This window comes from Haliotis asinina, chromosome 5, assembly GCF_037392515.1.
Source record: "Haliotis asinina isolate JCU_RB_2024 chromosome 5, JCU_Hal_asi_v2, whole genome shotgun sequence".
Lineage (NCBI taxonomy): Eukaryota > Metazoa > Mollusca > Gastropoda > Lepetellida > Haliotidae > Haliotis > Haliotis asinina.
Window position 1 is genome coordinate 42,466,733 of NC_090284.1, and position 11,567 is coordinate 42,478,299.

Consider the following 11,567-nt stretch of genomic DNA (forward strand, 5'->3'; position numbering starts at 1 on the left):
GGCGGAGGGGTTAGTCAAGTGGCTACTCCGTTCGCTCGACGCGCCGAAAACCCGGTTTTGCTTGCGCTCATGGGGGCAATGAGAGAAGAAAGTTGTCCTCATCCGTGATATTGCTGGAAGGTTGCTAAAAGCAGAGTGAAGCTTAACTCACTAGACACAACGCCAACAATTCATGATATTACCAGTGTTGTCCAGATTTCTCGCTGTGAACGTCTATACGCCCCTCATACTATTCCCCCAGGCATTAGGTTGGAATCGGCACAAGTTAGCGAGCTGGGTACATATCCAAAGGGCGAGAATGTATCAGCATCTGAAGTTTACACATACGTGAAGCCCACAAGGAGAGTGCCATGTTTTTCTACTGTATAATTGAACAGGTCCCCACTTGTAGTTCACTTGTCAGGGGTCGGGCAGTTCCTTGTGGGGATACAGAACCAGAACGAGAGCATCTTGACCCGTTTTTCAGGAAACCCTTGTTCCACTAAATGCACGTTAGAGAATGTACACAGGACAACGACTGTCCCTACGCAGATGACCAACATCTGGACCTGTAAGTCACCCACACTGACATATGCATTTGAACTGTGATGCAACCACTGCTGAGGCTCGCCTGCACTTATGGCTCGGCTGGACGGCGCGTAATGCGAGTGAGTGAATATGGTTTTACGCCGATTTAACCAAATTCAAGCAATATCACGGAGGAGGCCACCAGAAATGGGCTTCACACATTGTGCCTATGCGAGGATTCGAGCCCGGTCTTCAGAGAGATGAGTGAACACTTTGACTACAAAGCTACCCACTGCCCCACATGTAATGTGAATGAATATTCATGAGCCATCCGGTTAAATGTCTTCTGAATTGGCCCCGTTTCGTTTGTTTACCAGTTTCCCACGATGTAAACAAAAACAAATACCATCCCCTGTCCCCATGATAAAACGGTCACTATATAAGCAACTTGAAGTCAGTATGTATCGTCCTTTATTATACGGTGGTTTAGTCAAGTGGTTAAAGCTCCTGCTTCTTGAAGAAACGCGTTTGCTTCTTCACGCTCATTTCTTTATCAAACGCTGTAGTGTTGAAGGGTACTAAAAAGGGTCTTAAATTATATAAATTATATTCATTCACTCACGTACTCACCAACACGCCCACGCAAAGGGACGAGCAGTCTACATCTCACGGACACCATCGTTTTGAAGGTTTCTTCTCAACCTAAAGCACCAATGCACTTTCTTGAATCGATCTGCAGAGTTTATTTCAAAAGTCGTTGTGATGAAATACCAACATATTAGACTGGAAAATATAGACTTGACCTTTATGTTCCGGGAACACAATTAGCCGACCCGGATTATAACATTGCATGTCTCCAAGGGACGTCTTTAAGTGGTCTTAGTCCGGTTCTTATGGCTTCCCCTGGAGCTTGTCGGTAAACTCTCGCCTCGAGGAAACTGGACCTGTGCAAGTACTTCTTTCTTTTTCTGGACACAGGTTTATTTTGCAGCAGAGTCTATAGACTTTATAGGTCATAATGGTCATAATGAAACTGCACAAGTAGGACTTTACGTAGTCAACATTAAGGTCAAGTCACTCCCGCCGGTAAATATGCTATCCAAAAAAATAAACGCATAGACGAAAAATCTGTTGCGAAAATTGTTGTATTTTCAAACATGTATAACTCGTCCACAAATACACTTTACTGCATGAAATTTTACATCAGGTTGGAAGAAGGTGACGTCAATACAACCAAATGGATACTTTTAGATAACGGAGATCTCGAGCACGATGGTGACGACGTGGCACGAGCCCGACGTCGGGTTTCCTGGCTCTCTGACCAATCTCTTTCAACCTGTCCCGACAGTTTGACCGGATATCGTCTGAAGTCAAGACACCCTGATTGCTGTGCTCTCACCCGTGGCAGTATGATCATCCAACTGTAGTACCCAGATGTACTGATCTTGGGCTGCAGTGGTAACGGTCATCTGTTATATCTGTTGCGATGAGCTGCAACCCATCATATCTTGCTCAGACTAAGGTCTAGACGCCTGGCAACAAGACTGGTAATCTCCAGCATGCATTCTGTCACTGGTGATGTTCCGTGTAGGCAAGTCCTGACGTGACGTAGAGATTTGACCTTGAAACTCGTTTCAAAACGAATTCTAATTTCTTGATTTTTGTTGCCAGACAGTGAATGTTCTTTGCTGTACAATTTCAGCCGGAAGGTGATTTCCAGCTGCTGTCTGGCGATGCCTTTCTAATCCTTGTAAGAAATCTCATCATAATCAACATTTTGAAGTAAAAATCAATATTTTTTTACATAATGTCACTATTGTTTGAACACAATGGGTAATGATTAGATTTTTAGAATCTAAAATCGTTTATGCGTTTCTTTGTTTTAGGGGATAGTATATTGGGTTCGGAGTAAGATAAGCTAGTGATTTTAACATCGTATCAGTCTCCTGATAAAATATTTGAAATGGATGTGATGGCACTGGCGATATGGTTTTAAAAACATATTGAGTAAATGTATTAATGCTAGGGTTGCACTTTGTTCACGGAGGCCGGTTTCCCCCAAACATAGTGCGCCGCTATTGTTTAGGCCAAGTCAAGTTTTGTTCGGCCCTGTTAAGTTTTCTCACGGTCTGCGACACGATCTATCACAGTATCCGTGACGGGCCTTTGGGAAAAACGGGTTTCCGAGTCCAGATTCGGTCCGAAGTTTCGTTTCCTCCCTGTCTGTCGTTCCCACAGGTTTTGCGCGTTCAGCAAAGACTGTCGACGACAGAAACATGGACGACGGCACGTGTGCCCACGATACAAAAATAAAGCCTTCCAAGCAATAGCAGTCATTGCATCGTCAGAGACAAGAACGTCATGAAACAGGGAAGGCCAGAGAACGGAAGGTTTCGTACTGTCACAAACCAAAAGTCGACAATATGGATGTTCGTTCAGCACATATCACTACCAATGAAAAATACAACCCTTCTTAGACTATATACATTTACTAGATTGTTACCTAACTGCATAAGCAGTTGGCTTAAAACATGACATTGTCCAACAAGGGAATAATTGTTATGTAAGTGTACATGGCAATGGTATGAAGAAACATGACATATGTCAAAAGAGATCAAATCACAGTGGAATGAATACACAAGTTCATTGGATGTCCATAAACACAGCCCACAATGGTAGTGGTTGTAATCCTGCATGTAATACATAACTGTTCTGTTTATTACCATCGTGTAGTACTGCCTAATGATCACGAAACTAAAAGTGGGAGCAATTTCCCCTAAGTCCCAAATAAATACCTAGTCGCTTGTCACGTGATGACAACCATAACATGTCGTGTCACCACATTTAACACAACTAAATTCTTAATATAAGACCAAAATTGATACCCAAAGTTTCTGCAAGAAACAATGTAAAAAGAACATAGACTGAGTATATATGAAAACGCACCACTTGAAAAAGTCAATATTTAAGTTCAAAATAACTTCAATATAATTTTATATAACACTACAGTGACGTCACCCGACATACCAGGTGGACGAAATGCGAGAATTTCATGCTAACTGTAACGCTACGCAATTTTTCGAGAAAACGCACAGCACGGGAAAAATTAATATAACTCTGAATTTCATGTGAATCCGAATAACATTTCACTTCTTCACTGACACTTGTGAAACGCCGACACCATGCCGCGACTTACAGCCTCTGAACGGGAACGTGCCATAGGCATGCTTCAAAATGGCTCCAGCACCAGGGAAATTGCCAGACGACTACATTCCGCACACACAACGATCGCAAGACTTCATCAAAGGTTTCTGCAAACGGGGAGCACTCGGGACCGTCCTCGGCCAGGTCAACAACGTGTGACAGGGCCGTCAGAGCGTACGGGATCATGTCCGTGACCGAACACTACTAGCGACAAGAACGGTTGCTCAAGTCCAAGGACGACATGGATTCATTCACTCCAACACCGTGCGGAACCGTCTGCGAGCTGCAGGCCTACGTGCACGACGTCCTTATTTCGGCCCCATATTGACGGATCGTCACCGAAACCAGCGCCTACGTGGGCAAACAGGCAAAAGAATTGGCGACTACGGCAATGGTTCACTTAAGGAACGCAGATGGCCGTATACGTGTTTGGTGGAGACGTGGTGAACGTTATAACGCCAATTGTGTCTTTCAGACGGACCGTTGGGGAGATGTAGTGTTATGGTGTGGGGTGGAATAAGCTACCGTCACAGAACCCCTCTCTACTATCTGCAGAGGAAGGGTGAACGCTGTCTACTACCTGGACCAGGTGCTGCAGAACCATGTCGTGCCGTTCAACATGACAACGCTAGGGCACACACTGCAAGGGTGTCAGTGCAGTACCTTGCACAGCAGAACATCCCGTGCTTCAGTGGCCAGTTCTGTCACCCGACCTCTCCCCCATCGAGCACTTATGGGATGAAATTGGACGACGTCTTTCACGTCGACGCCAGATGGACAACATCCGAGAACTTGAGGTTGCCCTTGTTCAGGAGTGGAATACTATCCCTTAGAACACTATCCAGAGACTGAGCAACTCCATGCGACGACGATGCACCGCATGTGTCAATGCAAATTCCTGTTTGACCCATACACCAGTTAAGCCTCTCTCGCGCATTAACAGTATCGTGAATGAAATTTAATGATGTTTACACGTCTTTTTAAATCATTCATTATCTCAAATGCATCATAAGTATATACTTCACATATCAATCGGTGGAGCTATTCCAGATTTCGTGAGTGGTGCGTTTTCATATGGACTGAGTATATTTTCTAATCTCCAACATGTGCGACAAATCTACTTATTTAACTTTGTTGAAACCATAAAGGTACTCACAAAGGCCTTTTCCTTAGCTCCACCTTGACAGTTCAACTGCGTTGAATTCAACTTAACAAGACTCTATGTAGCTAATTTTAGAACCAAATGCATGCTTTTCATGTGTTTAACTCGGTGTGTTTGGGAGCTATGTTCCCAAACTAAGGAGGTGTGTTTGGGAGATTTGCTCCCAGCTTAAGGCTCACACCCACACCCACACCCACACCCACACCCACACCCACACCCACACCCACACCCACACCCACACCCACCCCAGATAATCTTAAGAAAAGAGCAAGAAACGTGACACGTTCCTCGCCGGCTCTGTAGACGCCTGGATGCGTTGTGACAGAACGGGACGAATCGGTTACCATGCAACCAAGTTTGGTGGATAAAAATCGGGCATCAAGGGTGAAACAATCGTGACAAAACTCCGAACAAGCGTGGCAAAACACATGTGGGTGACGCAAAATGTCTACTTTCTACTTCGAAGAACACCCTGTCGATAATCGAGCCTGGACCAGACAATTCAGTTATTACCAGTTATTAGCTGTACATGCATCGATCTGTGTCAACCAAGTCAGCGAGCCCTGCCACCCGATCCCACTTACGACAAGCATGGGCTGGTGAAGACTAATTCTACCCCGGATGTTCACTAGATGAAAGCTATAAGCTAGGTGATATAGGAAGAAGGTTGATAATCTTGGATTCCGACCTACGATCTGCGGATCCGGGAGCAAATGAACCAAATCACTCAACACAATCGCAGTACTGTAATCACCCAAATTAAAAATGTAAGAATTCTTCAAATAACAGATGAGTTGAGATCCAGTGCTGGTAGACCAAGCATCATATTCAGGGGTATTCTAGGATTCAAACCAAATTCAGCATCGGATCCTGGCACCAGTATTCAAGGATGACGTAATTACAGCTATACTATTGATACAATACGTTGGTCATTGTTCATACTAGAAGGTCACACCTGTATTGATATTGACAGCAGTGTAAAACTGCACTCACTTACTGAAATCGTCAATATCATCCATTCTAGTTTGACAACTAAGTGAAAGTACATTCAGCCATTTTCACAAAAATGAGAAATAGTATACTTTTACTTTCCTTAAAGTTGATACTACTCTCTTACTTTGAACCGTGGTCTTGTACGTGAAAAACAAAAATTCCTCCACAAAACAGCAATAACCACACACACACACACGCACAAACACACACACACGCACAAACACACGCACAAACACACACGCACACGCACAAACACACACACACACCTCGTGAACGCAGGATAGAAATGGTGTCAATTAGGTATATTTTAAAAGGTTATTAAGGTACGAAACTTACTGAACATGTTGCACTTTAACTTAAACGGGTTCGCTAAAGTTCGGAAAGGGTTTCCCTAAAGCGCACTCCATACCGATTCCTACGAAGTAAATTACTCTGTTCTTGTAGCAAGATATGAAAATTTGATTGGATTGTCAGGTTCAGTGACATATTCAATAACGTGTCACGGGATATGCATGGCTCTGGTGGCCTCATTTCATTTCTTTAACCAAATGTCAGTATATCTGACGAACACAAATATGGCTATGAATCTACCATGTTAAAGAGAGCAGCTTTGTAATCACTGAAGGCACAGCAACGCCATGCAGACCGTTACGCTACTGGTTTATTTTAAGGGCCATCTTTTAGCGGCGGTAAACTGTTCATTAAAGGATTAATGTTAAATAACAACTGAACCATTGAACTACTGCTTTGCGTCTGCCAATCACTGAATGAGGAAACAATTAATTTTTCAAAGTGAATATTGATCAGTCATGTGCCATACAATCTGAAAATTATCCTGATATTGTCCCAAAATAATGAAACTTCAAACTATCCTTTTGTGCGATTTTGCATCTGGAATTCCTATATATATTGAGTAGGTGAAATTGGTCTATGATTGTGGACAAATGACACGTGCACGGGGAGAAGGCTACACAACTCAGAGTGTATTCTATTTTCTTACTAACCTTCAACCAATCGCCATCATATCTTCAAATCGGAAGTGACATCATTGGACAGTGCAGTGGGTAACTGGAACTCAGTGCTCAATTCGACTGAGGTTGACAGACGTTTTACAGGGGTGGATACAGAGAGAGAAGGGTGGGGTGCGCAATATTGAGAAAGGAGGGGTGGGAGGGTCAGTGGTTAGTGTGCGAGTTTCAAAGTTCATTTAATACAATTTCAGGACAAAGGAGGTGGTGGGTGCGCACCCCTGCCCACACACACACACACACGCACACACGCACGCACACACACACAGACACACTCACTGACTCACACTCACACTTATACTCACACACATTCACGCTCACACACGCACACCTCTGGGTTCGCCTATGAATTCCCCTAAAACTGAAAATCCTTTTTGTAGTGGTTGAGTTTTGACCTGCTTTGTTACACATTTCGATTTGCTCAAAATGAGCTCGTGGTCATGTAAATCCAGAGAACTGACCGGATTGTCATCCTTTGTTGAACCTTCATCCATGTTTTGTGGTTTTAATGATCAGTGTATCTGATCTCATCATTTGTTGAAAGACAATAACAACTTTACAAAAATAACCTTTATTGTGAAATGACAGAATGTTTTCCCTCAAATAAAACCCTATCAGTAACTTTGCATAGATTTTCTCGAGATATTGCCAGCCGTCGTGGCATTTACACAAACTTCAAAACAAATCTACAGTGCAATCGCACCTAGTTAGACTTAGATTTGGTCTTAGCAACCAAAGCTTGATGTATGACTCGCCGCAAAGTTGACACGTCATCGTATCCCAACGTTGTTGATATTGTTGATTACTGGATTGGCTGTTTGGTTTACATTTTGTGTATGTGTTGGACATTAGTAAATGGAAGCCATGTTGCTAAGGGGGTAAGACGTGTTGCGTAGGTGAGATTGCATGTCAGGGTCGTATTCAAGATTATTTCAGCCATGTTGAACTGAAGTGTAACAAACCAACAGAAGTGTAATATTTTATCGATTTGGACTACTTGTAAAAGGAAATCGAGAAACGTACGTATTAAGTCGAATGAATTATGGTTTAACAGAGGCACAAAAAACATCCCTTGATACTTTGGACGAATTATAAATGACACAAAACTATCGCTTTTCACCCGAAAGAACAATGCATTAAGTCTGATAAGAACGTTTCAATAATACGCCAGTAATACGCAAGTCATAACGCCTCTAGGAAGACGTAAGCTACTTCTTGGTGGCTAAGCGGTTTTACTCCTCCAGGAACTCAAGTTCCAGTTGCAGCTGTGGACTTGAAAGCTGTCCTATTACGTGTCGTCCAAAAGAACCCCAGTGGTGATCTCTGAGTTAAGGGTCGCGTGAGCGGGACGGTTGGGACAACAGGGTATGTTACAGGTGCTACGTTTCGAGGTGAGGTTTGTAGCAGCGATTAAAATTGTGAATTCATTTTGTTTTGGCAAAGATATTACATCGTCTTCACAATCCAGTTAGTGAGTGAATATGATTTTACGCCGCCTTTAGCAATATGCAAGCAATATCACGGCGGGGGTCACTAGAACAGAAATGACAGAACAGAACACACTTTTACCATGTCGGGAATCGACGTGACGGGCTAACGTTTTTACCACCGCTGACACAACCTTAGAGCTAAGGTCACTTTGTGAACCGGTCCCTTCATACGCGTGGGTGGCTGACGTCTCGAGATGAGTCATATTCTTCTGACACTTGATTAAATAGAATAGAGACAATGCAGTTTAATGTTTACAATTGTTATTCCGAACCTGATAATCTGTCTGATTTATTAACTCCCCCGGTTTCTAAATGTCAGGGGTGTCAATGATATAAAGTTCACAGAATTTGTGTAGCTAAGGAAAACATGGGTTCACGAAAGATTTGTTTGAGAAGGGTAAATTACTGACATTACGGGTAAACTAGTCCATTTGTCTGGAAATTCTATTGATACTGTGATTCCGAATACCCATCAACATTTGTAGAAAAGGTGTTGCCGTTGAAACTTAGGGTGTAACTTTGGTCTTAAATAACCGTTGATGTGATTAATTCCACGTCGTGGCTCTCCGTTTTAATGTTAAGAACCCGAAGCCTTATGGCATTATGAGAGTCGGTGAATCCTAGTGGTTAAAGTGTTAGCTTGCCACGTCAAAGGTCTGGGTTCGAGTGGTCACATGGCTACATTATGGGTAGTCTTTATCTGCTGTATCGTCGTGATGTTGTAATATTGCAAAAGGTGGAGTACAAGTTATAAATACACTCTGGAACTGATCATCTGAGTTTTCAGTTTTCTGTTTTAATGCAGCTTTGAACCGTCTTTAAGTGAGTGATTTCAGTTCCCTCAAAGATACGTTCGTGTTGACTTAATGTCACGTATCGAAGTGAGTGAGTTTAGTTTTACGCGCACGCCGCTTTTAGCAATATTCCAGCAATATTCCAACAATGTCGCAACTATGCTTGTCGTAAGAGGCGACTAACGGGATCGGGTGGTCAGACTCGCTGTCTTCGTTTACACATGTCATCGGTTCCCAGTTGTGCAGATCGATGCTCATGTTGTTGGTCACTGGATTGTCTGGTCCAGATTCGATTACTTACAGACCGCCGCCATATAGCTGGCAAATTGCTGAGTGTGGCGTAAAACTAAACTCAAACACTCACTCACTCACTCACTCACTCACTCCAACAATGTCACGATGGGGACACCAGTAATGGACTCCGGACATTGTACCCATATGGGGAATCGAACCCGGGTCTTTGGCATGACAAGCGAACACTTTATCCACTAAGCCAACGGGCGTAACACGCGGCAGTGCAGTAAGACAAAAACGCTGGTTCACATTCATATCTGGACGTGTACCATTAAGATCACAAAAGCAGAGTCATTTAGACCAAATACCGTATTGAATTTTTTTTAAAACTTGATTCTAGCCGTTCCAACATCTCAAAATGTGTCTGCAGCACTCAGCACAGCTGTACTGTCATTACACTATTTAACTCTCATATTAGATATCATCTCAGAGTCAAGCACTCAACGTTCGTACTGAAAAGAGGCGCCTGACGATGGAACAGGGTCTCCGCGAGTTTCACATGGCTATGTTAGGATTAGTTTGTATAGCCTCGAGTCAAATCAACTGAATCACTTCCAGTGCATCCATCCAGTCCCCTGTCAGTGGAATCATGTACTACCGATCGTTTTGTTGGTAGTGTTGGAGGTTTGGCTTTTAGTTGGGTTTAGTGGTTTTGTTACGTGTTTTTTTCTTATTTAAAAGGGTGTAACATTCGTTCTTTCCTTCCTTCATGTCCGTGATGTCATTTGGGTGGGTGGCGGAATTGTTTACTGACTTTACTGGGTTAGGTTGGGAATGTTTGTTTTTGTGTTTGGCTGAGTATGTATCACTATAAAAATGACTTGGCAATACGTAGGGGGATGTTCGTTATTGTTTACTTGTTTTAACATATGTTAACAAAGAATTAAAACCTGACAAACAGTTCTCTTTTAAAAAAGCACATTGTTGAAGAACCGCAGAGATTTCAGTTTTCTCGTTACATTTTGAATTTCACTGCTTTCGCCCTGTGAAGAGGTGCGGGCATGGACGCGGTATTTTACTAGTGCTTCTCTCACCTCTCACGCCGTGTCACCTCACGCCATAGTACAAACGGGCTTAAAAGAATATTTTTTAACCAAAGTCCTTGAGACAGTTAACATCGCTAATGTCAATAATGCAATATCCTATATATATATTTACACAAGATGATAGTTCAAACCTGATTTTCGAAATATTAACTGCCTTATATATAGCTCATTTGGTTAAAAGGGTAAAAAATTCACTGTCGTTTACACCTGTCGAAAAGACATTTTACACAAATATATTGGTCTTGAAATATTACAGCAACGACACAACTCCCTTGTGATACTACTGTACAGTTTTCTTTACACGAAAACATTTCCAATGTGAAAATCGAGGTGTGTTAAAACGACGTACAAAGGAAACACGGACATGAGAATTCACATATGATGAATGTGTGGAAATGTGGATATGTATACATGTATATGTATTTGGTAAAAGTTTTTAAAAATTGTAGGTAACAGACAGTAAAATGGGGCAAATATAAAATAAAAGGGTACTAAAATTAAGACTAGTATTTTATCATGGATATGGAATAAATGCAATGTGAAAGTAAACTTGGTTTCCCTAAGTATGTCAGAAAGTATGTTTTTCACCAACCACATTTACAGATGTCATCGTATCCCAATTGAAACAGATCGATGCTCCTGTTTTTGATCACTAAATTATCTGATCTAGACTCGCTTAAGTACATAAAACAAAACATTTGTGCAAAACTAAACGCTCCCATTCACTTCGACCAAATGTGATTTTACATCTGTTATATTTGAGAAAGTGGTCATATGCGGCTGAGTGGGTTAAATCGGTGACCTTGTGTGCTGTCACAAGGTGCCTGGCAAGCTATTCTCGAAACATCTGTTTCTTCAGCCCATTCTTGACACACTGGCTACGATCAAAGTCGCGAATTCTTAAGGCTACGAACGTTTCGAGAATAAGGGCACTGGTCCTTGTCCTCAAAACGTTCGTAGCGCCACATGCGTAGGACTACGATAAACTATTGAGTTACGACAGGTCGTAAAGTTATGAACGTTTTGTGGATCGGGACCCAGACTGAAAG